This window comes from Brassica napus, chromosome A1 (assembly GCF_020379485.1).
Source record: "Brassica napus cultivar Da-Ae chromosome A1, Da-Ae, whole genome shotgun sequence".
Lineage (NCBI taxonomy): Eukaryota > Viridiplantae > Streptophyta > Magnoliopsida > Brassicales > Brassicaceae > Brassica > Brassica napus.
In genome coordinates, this window is record NC_063434.1 from 25628454 (window position 1) to 25642899 (window position 14446).

General features: G+C 44.2%; 1 non-coding gene across 1 annotated transcript; it reads right to left on the minus strand.

Annotated features, from left to right (window-relative positions):
- Positions 1-5309: 5309 nt before the first annotated feature.
- LOC125579296 lies at positions 5310-5416 on the minus strand. The gene has a single exon (XR_007317264.1). It is a non-coding gene; the product is annotated as a small nucleolar RNA R71 (small nucleolar RNA).
- Between the last annotated feature and the right edge of the window lie 9030 nt (positions 5417-14446).

A 14446-nucleotide genomic window follows, 5' to 3' on the forward strand; every position in this document is an offset into this window, starting at 1 on the left:
TGTAAATGTATCAAGGAGAGATTAGATTATATAGTTTAACAAATAATGATCAGGTGAATCAATATATAAATTTTTAAAAAAGAATTTCAAGCTTACCCGATGATCTGGGGAAGCTCCCTAAGGTTGGGGAGTTGAAAACTATGATGGTGGTCGTCAGCTTTTTGTCAACATGTTGATCTACAGCTTGCAAGAGACTTTCATAAAGCCACCGTGGGTTTTCGGTACGAGTATTGATCCTGCTTGCTGCTTGTATGCTAAGAAGATATTTTGTTGTCTATGGTGCAAAAGGTAAATATTATCAACTGCATCTTCCTCTTTGAAGTCCTCTGCGAGTGCCATCAGATTTGATATTGGATGATCCAGCGCACATATTAGCATCTCCACTGTCATTCTATAATCTCTGGTTTCTGCAAAATAGATCGATAGATTACACACACAATAAGTAGAAAAAAAGAGAGAGAGAGAGAGAGAGAGAGAGAGAAAAAAAGTAAGGTTTAACCCACCTTGAGGTTCGAAACAGATTCTGAATGTAAAGTCTCATAATCCTCCTTTATCTGGGTTTCATCATTTGCGTATCATATAGACACGGGTCCCGTGTAACCCTTATTGAGAAGGGTTGAATTTATATTCTCATAAACCACATGGGGATCGAGACATGGAAGTGGGAAATCATTGATGTCCCAGAAGACACCTGTGTGTGCAGCTGGGAAAACAAAACATATCAGATCAATTATAAACAAACAATTAGAGACTGGGGGAAAAAAACATATCAGGTCATGGGATATAATCAGATCTAATCGAATAGATCTTACCTGGGAAAGTATTGGCATAGTTAGCGAGAGTCCACACAGGAGGCAAATAGGACATGGTTTCTGGCTGAGGGCTGACAGAAACTTCTATGAAGGAAAAGATAGAAACAACCTAATCTGTGGCTGCGGCGGATTGAGAGCTCTCTATTTTCTAGGGTTATTTATATGTGCTTTGCTTCATCTTATTAGAATACTGGCTGAGGATAGTCCGTCTCTATTTGTTAGGTTTTTTTTTTTGACATATCTCTATATGTTAGGGTTAGATAATAGTTAGGGTTATAAAACTTGTTTATTACCATTGAAGTTGAAAGAAACTCTTTATCCATTACTAGGTATAGAAAATATCATCTTAAAGTTTTTTCTTTCTTTTTTGACCAAAGAAAACTAGTTGTTTTTTCTTCTTTCTTTGTCAAGCAAAATCAAAGAATTATGAGGATTGCATGACTTTTGACAATATAGGCCATTTTGATTAGTTTTTTTTTTCTTTTTTTTTTGCTATGAATGTTAATATCATAAATGAAGTGGTTAAGGTTGCATTGTTGCATCCTATACAAAAGATTTCTTGGCAAATAAAGTAGAAACAAGAAATCAATAAAGTTAAGCAGCTTGTTGGAGGCTAACCCCGAAATTAGATTAGCCAACATTCCATAAGTTTGCGGAACCGTCGTCTACACTTCCTGGCATGGATGATGTTTCTTACGGTTCTGTCGATTTCCCTGAAGATGACCAGAGGAAGAACTGTTGTTTGGTAATGAAACACGTTATTTCTCTGTCTCCATATGCTGTAGACTGCCGCCTGAGAGGAGAGCAGCCTTAGTAGCTTGATTCATTTCGTGTGAGGCTCCTGGATCCAGCGGAGTAAGTCTGGCCACGATCCAAAATGAGACGTGGGCCTTCCTATCCGGAAGAATACTTTGTTCCATATCTCTACTTCAAATTGACAAGAGAGCAGAAGATGATCTCTGGTCTCAGGCTCAGCGGAACATAGGCAGCAATGTGACTGGATGTTCATCCCCCAGTACGCCAATAGTTTTCTCGTTGGCAATCAGTCAAGGGTTGCGATCCACATGTTGAAGGCGTGTTTAGGTACTGCCCCTTAAACCGACAGTCGAGGCCCAAGCTTTAGAGTCACTTCACAGTCTGAGAATTTCCCATGTTTTAGATGAAGAAAAAGAGCCAGCGCTGGTTGCTTCTGTTGACCAAAAATATTCATCCGTTACCATTCCCTCTGTTGGTGTATCAATTGTTGTCAAGAAAGCATGGAGGGTTATTTCCTGATCTGATCTTGGGGATGGCAAGTTCCATATGTTGTTGTTGCATGCATCTTTGACAGAAGCAGTTATCGAGATACGGAGTCTGCGAGGACCATCAGAGCCAATAGCTTTAATTAGCGGCTCCTTAGGAGTCCACACATCGAACCAGAAGCTTGCAGTTTCACTGTTTCCAATTTTGCATATCATGACTGCGATTGTGTTTCTGCTTGGCTCCAGAATGAATAACTGTATGTGCAATGATGGAATCTATGCCAAGCCACCTATAGAGAGCCGCTGGTTGAGCAGAGTAAGCAAATCAACCGCAGCAGGAGAGTCTTGTTCCAAACAACATAGCTACGCAAGCCCAAGTTTACTGTTCCATTAATCACCGTCGATATTAAGAGATGACGCACCGCATAAGATATAGATTTTGTTGTCCAAGAATGAAACCTCGATGTTATCTTATCAAGCAGAGGCGAGTATTCTGAGACTTTCAGTTTCCTGCTCGTTAGAGGTAGCCCGAGATACCTGATAGGAAGAGCTCCAACTGAGAAGCCGTACTCCTCGATGGCAGCCGTTTCGTCTTGATTCAGACCAGCATGGAAATTAAATGTAGATGGATCTGCTCTAGAGGTCATTTACGATTTTGATTCTTCTTTCTCTCAGGTATTGGGCGGAGGATGAAGCGAGAAGAACAACAGAACATGCAAAAATGCTAGAAGAAGCTAGAGGACGACGTTGAGAGAGAAGCATGGGCTAAAAGTGATTGTTGAGTTTAGTGGTTTGGATTTGGACCTTAAATTTTCGGTTGGTTTGGTTCGATTCAACTTTTATACACTCACATTGGTTTTTGTTTTTATATGGCTTATACCTCACTTTGCTAAGTTTTTGTTTTTGTTTTTTTTTTGAGCTTTCATCTTTTCTTTTGTAATTAAAATTACTAACACTAGATGTACAAATATATTCATTTTCTTTTACAAAAATAAGTATTGGATTAATGGAAACAAAATAATGCTTAAAGGGGAATATATACATGTTAAGTTAAAGTTGAATTTATTTTGAAAACTTTATATGTTAGCTAATTTCATATAAATCTAATAATTATAAAATATATTAAATTATAAAAATCCAAAATTAAAGTTAGTAATTTATTTTATAATTTATAAAATTTATAAAGTATTATATACAAATCAAATTCTACAGTTTATGAAAAACAATTCTCAACTTTAATATTTCATTCTTAATATTTTAAATTAATTATGTTTTTAAGTGTTACAGGGGTTGAAATTATTTGGCATATAAATAAGATTGTGATCCATATAGATAACTCTATAATATTGATATGTGGTGTTTTTAATACCAATACATGTGCACTTTGAGCTCATTTTCAGTCCTAATTCGTGTTTAATTTACATCATTCTAGGTTGGGAACAGGTGAAAGAGTAAAGGAGAGAGTTTCAGGAAGTCTGATGCTGTTTCGAAGGATTCAACGTGGAACAGTCATTTAGAACAACCCAAGGGTTGCTCCCGAAGAGATCAACCATTAGACTGCTCCCGTTCATTAAGGAAACTTCCTATTCTGGAGTTTGCCCTAGTTTCGACTTTCTCTTTCTCTTATTCTCCTATCACCAGCGCCTCCTTATAAAGGGGGGAGGCTATCGTTTTCTAGGAGGACACACGAGTTTTACAAGAAACCTAGATTACTCTTTTGGATTTTACGCAACTTGTAAGGGAGAAGGCTCCATCTCTCATTCTCACGAGAAGACTTCCCTGAACCCTTTGTCTTTTTACTTATTTTATATGCAGTATTATTCAGAAATCTTGTTTGTGTCATCCTGCTTAATGATTGAATAGTAGGCAAAGCTTGCTTAGGGTTGTAGGGTGTTAGCCGCATGAACTGAACACAAATAAGTGATCTCAACTATCTTCATTCATATTGATCTTACTGCCTGCATTGAACTGATCACTTAATGTCGGATCTATGATTTAATCCTCTAGCTAACCGTTAGGAGATAAGTCGACCTATATTGAATGAGCTTAGTATCCCTAATCAGCGAGAGTAGATATTAGGGTATTAAGTGAACTAATCAGATCTCGCATCTAAGGCTTGCTTTCGCGTCTTGTTCCAAGCGAGAGCTTAGGATTCAAGACCGACTCGCATAGGGATCAAGATCACGATAGTGAGTTGTTCCAGCTGAGTGATCTGAGTTCTAGATCGCATTTCATCGCACTTGAATAGTTGTTCAGTTCTGCAAGTAACATCCAATTATTGACCCTAAGCCAGCTTCATTTAAATTGAATTCAAATTACCTAGGCATTCTTATTACTTTTGTCGCAATTAATTCTCAAAACCCACTTGTTTCTCAGCTTGACATTGAACTCATAAGAGTAAAGAGTAAACTGGTCCTCTGGATTGAATCTCAAATATTACAATTACCACTGTTAACTTGACAGTAGCAAGGATTCATTTTTAGTGTATCAAGTTTTGGCGCCGTTGCGACGGGGACTAAGCTTTTACCTTTATTTTTCAGTTTAATATTTAGTCTGAGATATCTAACTTGCTTTACTTCTTTGTTGGAACAGATGATCCAAGTGCATGACCAGTAGACATACTCGGAGCAACGCACAAGGACCACTACATCAGCTGACTAACGAAGAACTCGCAAGATTAGAAAGACAGAACCGTCAACAGCCAAGAACAACCGACACCAACATGGGTGATCATGGCAATATGGATGACCTCACTGCTGCATTGGCACTCATTCAACAACAAATGCAGAATCAGCAACAGCAGATGCAGCAGATGCAGCAAACCATCCAGAATCAGCAACAAGCTGCACAAGAGCAAGCAGCCGAGAACGCTGCGCGAGAGGAGCGTGGTGCTCTTATTGGGGAGCGAAACCTTCCGAGGAATTTTGCTACTAACCGCTCTCCCATCAACCCTCCACCCTGTACTCGACAGGATTATGAGATCAAACCTGCACTGATTGGTCTGGTACAGAAGAGCACATTCAGTGGCCTCACTTCAGACATACCAATGGATCACATAGAGGCCTTTGAGAGGATCTGCAATTTCTCTCGCTCAAATGGAGTACCACCGGATTACGTCAAGTGCACGCTGTTCCCATTTTCTCTTGAAGGGAAAGCTGCACGTTGGCTGCAATCTCTCCCAACCGGTTCTCTAACCTCGTGGGATCAGGTTCGATCAGCATTCCTGAGCCACTTCTACACAAAGTCCAAAACCGCGGCTCTAAGGCATAGAATCTCCAACTTCAAGCAGAAATCTGATGAACCCTTTTATGAAGCTTGGGAGAGGTATAAAGAGTACCAGAGGGAATGTCCACACCACGGGTTTGATGACGATTACATATTGGAGGTGTTCTACGATGGAGTGAGCTATGAGTACCGGAACACCCTCGATTCCTCTAGTAATGGAGACTTCATGACTCAGACCACCCCTGGTGCATTCGCGCTGATTGAGAACATGGCTTCCAGTTCACTCAACAAGAACAAGGAGCATGATCGCTCCAAAAGTGTGAACAGCATAGACGATCTAGCGGCAAAGGTGGACCAACTTCTGAAGGGAAACCAGAGCCAGGTCTTCATAATGGAAGAAGCAACTCCTGAGAAGAGTGCGGGGGACAAGGCGTTTGAAGCTGAGCAGGCAGGAGACGATCAGCAGGAAGTGAGTTACGTAAATGGACAAGGGTGGCAGCTGAAGAATTATCACCCAAACCCTAACGTAAGGAACAATCCACAACTTTTCTGGCCTAAGCAGGACAAACAAGTTGATCCGGCGCAGAACAACCAGGGCCAGTATTCGGGATATCAGAAGAACTATCAACCCCGAACATATGTTCTAAGCCAACCGCAGAGCAATCAGCCTCAAATACAGAACCACCAGAACACTCAAGTCGCTACCTCCACCCCTGTCGCTGTTCCGCAAGATGAAACTAAAACCATGCTGCAGCAACTCCTCCAAGGACAACAGCTCCAAGGGAAAGCGCTGAACCAGGTCACTACCGAGATCAATACTAGGATGAACCATATGTTCGGAGACCTGAGCACCAAATATGATAATGTCGCAAGCCATATGAGACAGATGGACATTCAGATAGCTCAGACTGCCGAGAGTGTCAAGAGACAGCAAGGTACTCTACCTGGTAAAACAGACAAAAACCCCAAGGAGTGCAATGCGGTTCAGCTAAGAAGCGGGAAGCAACTTTCCGAGCCAGAAAGGAGAAGGTTCACCGCGGCTGAGAAAGGCAAGCAGAAAGAGTCAGAGCAACCACCAGCCGACCAAGCAGATGAGGGGAATACAGAGCCGGTAGTTGAAACAGCCTCGCCACGCTCAGAACAACCGGCTGAAGCAGTGCGCCCGATTCCAGAGGCTGTTCCTCCTCGCGAATACATTCCAAAAGTCCCTTACCCTGTTCCAGCGAAGGTCACTCGTAAGGACAAGGAGGAAATAAAATGCAGGAAGATGCTGGAAGATCTAACCGTCCGACTTCCCCTGATGGATGCGATTCAGATGATGCCCTCCATGCGTAGCTTTATGAAGGGGTTGATCTCAGGGAAAATATCAGACGAGAGCGAGTTCATGACAGTTTCCAAGGAGTGCAGCGCAGTGCTTCAGAACAGGCAAATAAAAAAACGAGGAGATCCCGGCAAATTTGTCCTCTCTATCCAGATTGGGAAGACAGTTTTCGCCTGCTCCTTGGTGGATCTTGGGTCTAGCGTGAATCTCATGCCCTACTCTGTCGCTTTACGACTCGGATACACGCACTTCAAACCAACTAAGATGTCCTTGGTTTTCGCAGACAGATCAGTCAAATCTCCTGTTGGTATTCTAGAGGATCTCCAAGTGAAAGTAGGAAACACCACTGTTCCAGCAGACTTCGTTGTTCTGGAATTGGAAGAAGAGTCTAAGGACCCCCTCATCTTGGGAAGACCATTCTTATGTACTGTCGGAGCTATCATTGATGTGCGACAGGGAAAGATTGATCTGAATCTTGGGGACATAGTTATGCAATTCGAAATGGATGAGTTGCTAAAGAAGCCGATGTTGGATGGACAAACCTTTGAGGTCAATGAAGGGGTTGATCCGCTCCAACCACAAGAAGGAATGATCGAGGAGATTCTTACCGAAGACCCACTGGAACTTGCACTGGTGCGTGCTGAAGCCGAGCAGAGTATGGTGAACATTGATGCTGATGGATATGCCAAGATGCTTGACTCCGCAAGGAGTATGGGGAGAATGGTAGCAAGTCTAAGTCTGGGGGAGGATATCAACAGGTGCGAGACCACTCCATCTGGAGCGACCCCTAAACCGGACAAACCAGAGGATCCCTGGAGCGAGCTCAAGGCTCCCAAAGTTGAGCTAAAACCCCTTCCCAAAGGGCTCAGGTACGCTTTCTTAGGTCCGAATTCCACATATCCTGTCATTATGAATGCTGAGCTGAATAATGTGGAAACTGCATTGCTTTTATGCGAGCTTAGAAAATATCGTAAGGCATTAGGATATTCGCTAGCTGACATCCCTGGTATTTCGCCTGATTTATGCATGCATAGAATCCACTTGGAAGATGAATCAATGACTTCTGTTGAACATCAGAGGAGGTTAAACCCGAATCTAAAAGATGTCGTTAAGAAAGAGATAATGAAACTTCTTGAAGCAGGTGTGATCTATGCGATTTCTGATAGTAAATGGGTCAGTCCTGTTCATGTTGTACCTAAGAAAGGTGGGATCACTGTTATCACAAATGAAAAGAATGAATTGATCCCTACTAGGACAGTGACAGGACATCGCATGTGCATAGATTTCAGGAAATTAAATGCAGCAACTAGAAAGGATCACTTCCCACTCCCTTTTATTGATCAAATGCTTGAGAGATTGGCTAACCACCCATATTACTGCTTTTTAGATGGTTATTCAGGTTTCTTTCAGATTCCCATCCATCCAGACGATCAGGAGAAAACGACGTTCACATGCCCCTACGGAACGTACGCTTACAGGAGAATGCCATTCGGCTTGTGCAATGCGCCAGCAACATTCCAGCGCTGCATGATGTCGATCTTTACTGACCTGATTGAAGACATTATGGAAGTTTTCATGGACGATTTCAGCGTCTATGGAAGCTCCTTTAATGTCTGTTTGTCAAACTTGTGCAGGGTTCTTAAAAGATGTGAGGAGAAACACCTCGTACTCAACTGGGAGAAATGCCACTTCATGGTCACAGACGGGATTGTTCTAGGGCACAAGATCTCCGAGAAAGGAATTGAGGTGGATAAGGCAAAGATCGAAGTGATGATGAGTTTGCAACCACCAACAAACGTGAAGGCCATCAGGAGTTTCTTGGGTCACGCTGGGTTTTACCGACGGTTTATCCAGGATTTCTCAAGGATAGCAAGACCACTCACCAGACTGCTCTGTAAGGAGATCAAGTTCGATTTCGACAGTGAGTGTCTAGCTGCTTTCCACACCATCAAGGGAGCTCTAGTCAGTGCACCTGTTGTGCAACCACCAGACTGGGACCTACCCTTTGAAATCATGACTGATGCAAGCGATTTTGCAGTTGGAGCAGTACTTGGGCAGCGTAAGGACAAGAAACTTCATGTGATCTATTACGCTAGCAAAACTATGGATGAAGCTCAGTGCAGATACGCTACAACTGAGAAAGAGCTTCTGGCTATTGTTTTTGCTTTCGAAAAATTTAGGTCCTACCTAGTGGGATCTAAAGTGATTGTGCACACAGACCATGCTGCTCTTAAGTACCTGCTCACAAAGAAAGATGCGAAACCGAGGTTGTTAAGGTGGATTCTTCTTCTCCAAGAATTTGATCTAGAGATAAAAGATAAGAGAGGTGTCGAGAATGGGGTCGCTGACCATCTGTCCAGAATGAAGATTGAGGACGACACAACTCTTGATGAGGAACACCCAGTTGAACACGTCAACGCGATTGGTCTGTGTTACGCGGAACAATCTCTAAGAACCATGTCAGACTGTTCCAGCATCGCGGAACAACCTCCGAGGAAAGCGCCCGATTGTTCTCACATCTCGAAACATCCTGTCGCCTTGATCCAAAAGCAATATCCTCACCTCCCATGGTTTGCTGAGATTGCTAACTATCTAGCTGCTGAAAAGCCACCACTTAAGTTCACAGGAAACGACAAGAGGAAATTCCTGAGAGAGGCAAGGCGTTATGTTTGGGATGAACCGTTCTTGTACAGACAAGGCAAGGATGGTTTGTTCAGAAGGTGTGTTCCAGAGGCAGATATCCAGGAATTCTGCACCACTGCCATGGTTCATCTTACGCAGGTCATTTCGCTGCATTCAAAACGGTTTCTAAAGTCCTCCAAGCAGGGTTCTGGTGGCCGACTATGTTCAGGGATGCTCAAGCCTACGTAGCCAGGTGCGATGCATGCCAGCGACTTGGGAACATCAGCAAGAGGAATGAGATGCCTCAGAATTACATTCTAGAGGTTGAGGTATTCGACTGTTGGGGAGTCGATTTCATGGGACCATTCCCTGCGTCCTTCAAGAACGAGTACATCCTTGTCGCCGTTGACTACGTCTCTAAGTGGGTAGAAGCAGTGGCAAGCCCTACGAACGATGCAAAAGTGGCGACTAAGATGTTCAGCTCAATCATATTCCCAAGGTTCGGAGTGCCTAGGGTCGTAATCAGCGATGGTGGAACACACTTCATCAACAAGGCATTTCAGGGCCTTTTAAAAAAGAATGGAGTGAACCACAAGGTGGCAACTGCTTACCATCCACAGACGAGCGGACAGGTTGAGGTGTCAAACAGGGAGATCAAAAGCATCCTGCAGAAAACTGTCAACACATCACGAAAGGACTGGTCGCTTAAGCTGGACGATGCGCTATGGGCCTACAGAACAGCCTACAAGACGCCGCTAGGAACGACTCCATACCACCTGGTGTATGGTAAAGCATGTCACCTACCCGTCGAGCTTGAATACAAGGCTGCATGGACAGTCAAGCTACTGAATTTCGACATCAAGCCAGCAACCGAGAGACGCATGATCCAGATTCATGAACTGGAGGAGATAAGGCACCTCGCCTATGAAAGCTCCAAAATCTACAAAGAGAAAACCAAGGCCTACCATGACAAGAGGATCATTGCCAGACAATTCGAACCAAACGATAAGGTCTTGCTTTTCAATTCGAGGCTGAGATTATTCCCAGGGAAGTTGAAGTCTAGATGGTCCGGGCCTTTCACTGTTAAGGAAGTTCGACCCTACGGAGCAGTTGTGTTATTAGACAAAAAAGGGGACGAGTTTGTAGTGAATGGACAGCGCGTCAAGCACTACCTTGCTGACTCCACTATCGCAGAGGGAGAAGAAATTCCCCTAAGCGAGCCCCCATCAGCCTGATCAATTGATCCAAGTCGAGCTAATGACTTTAAACAAGCGCTTGGTGGGAGGCAACCCACTGGTCAGTACATACATTGTCTACATAGTCTGTTCTTTTCCTTTTCTAATTTATTTTGCAGAAAAAGAAAATCGGACTCTTCACTCAGAACAACCAACGGACTGTTCTTCTGTTAGAACAACCCATCGACTGTTCCAGGTAAGTGTTCCGAACAAAAAAAAAAAAAATTTATAAAAAAAAAAAGAGAATAATTTCAGGAACAGTTAGGGTTTTGCCTATTTAAGGCTTCACCCTTCACTTTCCCTTTCATTCCGCCGTACACTGATCCCCCACTTGCGATTCTCTCCAAACAAACCACCAAATCTTTGATTCTCAACCGTTTTAAGTGGTTTTGCTTCTCATTCGTTTGGAATCTCGAGTTCTCTCTGTTTTTGCAGAACACTTTACCAGTTTCCACAGGTGAAAGGCCCGACAATTCCAACTCGGTTTGCAAATTCATTTCTAAACCGCTTTCATAGATCGATTCTTGTTTAACCACTTGATATCGATCCCCCCTCGTGCTGTTAGGGTTTATTTAGAATATGAACACTCTCCTATTTCACGATTGCGATTTGAGTTTGATTTGGTTGAAATTTGTTGAAGTGAACAGCGGTTTGCAGTTCGCACAAGGAGAGATGGGAATACCTCGATTCCATTTCTTCTGTGTGACATAATAGAACTAATGCTTGATCTTGTTTGCCTTGTAGATGGCAAGAACTAAGCAATCCGCCAAGCGAACGAGAGCCACGTGCAGCACGCCACCCCCGCAAGTGCAGCAACAAACGTCCGCCTCCTACCCATGGCCCCGCGAGCAAGAGGGTGAACTGATTGATCTCGACAGCCCATTGCTCCTGGACTTCAATTGCGAAGGGTGGGATAAGGGGACAGCAGCTCGTTACAACGCCCTCCTCCGAGTTGACATGCTACCCACTCGTTTCTGCCACACCGAAACTTTGGCTGACCTTGGGATCGACGAGGACGTATTCGAAACGCTGCACGCCATCGGGATTGCTCCTCTGTGCTACACAACGCACGAGCTCTATCCAGACCTTGTTCGCCAGATGCTCGCCACGGCCACGATCACCTACGAGGATTCCGACGCACCCTCCTACGCCAACTGCTCGTTCTCTTTCATGGCGGATGGAGAGTACTGTCGCTTGTCCCTCGACAAGCTCAATGAAATCTATGAGATGGCCGCTGAACCGAAGGGGGTAGCGGTGGCGAAAAAGTTCTCTCCCTCTAACGCCTTTTGGGACTGCATTGCAAATGGGAACTTCACAGCAGGGAAGGTCTACCAGTCGCAGATTCGGAACCCCGCGCTTCGTGTCATCGCGAAGATCATCTCAAACCTCCTGTTCGCCAAGGATCTGACATCGAAGGTCACCAACGGGGAGCTGCAAACCCTGTACACTGGTATTGAGGATGAAATTCGCGCCTCTGGTTCCGGAATTCCCATTCAAAGGGTTAAGACGAATCCCGGTTTCAACTTCATCACCATGATATGCGAGCGGCGACAGTGCCTTATGCACGGCTCGAAGAAGAAAGACAGGAGCGGCAGCCTGCTCACACCGCTTTTCAAGCATTTCGACATTGATCTCACCAAATACAGCGTCAACAAGGAGGTCCAGTACCTCGACATTAGGTACCTAATGGCGTGCCACATCATGCGAGATGAAGAGACCTACAGCTTTTACGATAAAGCCGGAACTCAGCTATTCACCAAACTGCCTCACCCCGAGATCACCAGGTTCAGCGTGTTTGAGAACATACGGTTTCTTCCTCCCCCCGAGCTCCTTTGCACTGATCCACGTGCTGCGGTCCCTGACGAAGACATGGATGATGTTGAGGACATCACCCCTGAAGCCGACCCATCGTACGACCTAGGAGAGCTCGCCGATGTAACCGATGATCAAGCTTACAGACGCTGGATGGTGGACTCGCAGCGAAAGAACCACAGCCTCATGCGGAGGATACTCCACCTCGTCACTGGGGGATGCATTGGAGGGAGCGCCCAGCGCCAGTCTACGACAGATCGACCACCAAGATCCCACCGACCAAGCAAGGAGCCCATGGGAACTGGCCCTTTTCAGAAGAGGTTCATCGCTCGCGCAACAGGCGATCCTTTGACCCAGCCGAGAGCGGCGAGTCCGACTGAGTCCGCAAGGACTATCCTCTATCCATTGTTCTATCCATCTGAACTTTTTATTTTTTATTTTGTTTTATGCTGTGTTGCTTTTTGGCTGACCTCAGCTTCATTTCCACCAGGGATGGTGTCGATTAAGTCTGGGGGAAGCACTGGGTGCTGAAACTCTATTTCTTTGTTTCTTTGTTTTTGAGTCAGTCCTTGCGTCATTTTGATGTTTTATCGAGTCAGTTTAGGATCGAGTCAGTTAAAACTCTTGTGGGAATTAGGACCTTGTGATATATTCTTTTAACCACCTCGTGCTCTAACATTCTTATCCAGTGACCTTAGCAATGATGAAAGAGCCCATACTTGGACCTGAAACACCCTTTGACTCATCTCATTTGACTCTCCAGAAGCTCTCATCCGATCAGGTTACACTGGGTAGACTCAACTCCACCCAACTTGAACCTAATCTTGACTGAAATTCTTCTTGTTATGGGCACTAGATCAGGGAAACGAGACCAACGCTCAGGGCTTCTTATTCTTTTTACCAATCTTGCTGATCCTGAGCGGCTAGCTCATTTTTAGCTAGTTCCAACCTTCTACCTAAACCTTTATTTTCACCCTCATGCACTCTGTTTTTCAATGTCATATGTGCAGATATGTGCAAAAGGGCCGGAGAGGATAGGATTGACACAGCCCCTTACTCGTTGACGCCTGACACTCAGAGAGAAGAACAAGCAGATTGAGAACAGTCGACAAGATCAATCCTTAAAGAAAGGAACAGTCGACAAGATCAATCCTTAAAGAAAGGAACAGTCGAAGGCGCATGGAACAATGGCACCCCGTGAGAAACAGAGGATAGACCCCCAGCGGCTGCAAAACATTCGTCCCGATACCTCCCTCCATCTCCACTCAAAAAAAAAAAAAAAAAAAAAAAACGAATGCTTTAATTTATTTATGATGGAAAGGGTAGATTCGAGATGCATGCTGCTGGAAAAGGGTGAGCAAGAAGTGGGCGCAGATTTTGGAGGAATAAAAAGAAGTCAAGAGCTGGAGAACAGTGGCACGATTGATCCACATTGTAGAACAATCTAATCCGTGAGGCAGAGATGAGTAAGGGTTGTGGGCTTCAACAGATCCGTCCTCTCTTGCTATTTTGCGCGATATCCTGCATGCACTCAAACACGGTAACCCCTAAACACTCTCAGCTCCACCGTAAAACAGCCTATTCCTTATCAACCCGTCTACCCTGAATAGTGCTTGTAATGAGAAGCTCACGCTGTTCTTAAATGATTCTTAAAGGAGTTTTGTCTCGATAGTGCAACCTTTTCAGGTATGAGATACAGAGTACGGAGCTGATCTTCGAACAGCAATCGTGGGGTGTTCTGGTAAGGGTGTGCGATCTGATTCTACAGCTTGTATGGTTCAGAGATGTGTGGTAAGAGCATGGTTATTCAGACAAAGCGAGTTCCCGCTCCTTCAAACCTTTCTCCCTGCTCTTGAGGCTTGGTCTTGTTCGAGGACAAACAAGGATCTAAGTCTGGGGGAATTGATATGTGGTGTTTTTAATACCAATACATGTGCACTTTGAGCTCATTTTCAGTCCTAATTCGTGTTTAATTTACATCATTCTAGGTTGGGAACAGGTGAAAGAGTAAAGGAGAGAGTTTCAGGAAGTCTGATGCTGTTTCGAAGGATTCAACGTGGAACAGTCATTTAGAACAACCCAAGGGTTGCTCCCGAAGAGATCAAGCATTAGACTGCTCCCGTTCATTAAGGAAACTTCCTATTCTGGAGTTTGCCCTAGTTTCGACTTTCTCTTTCT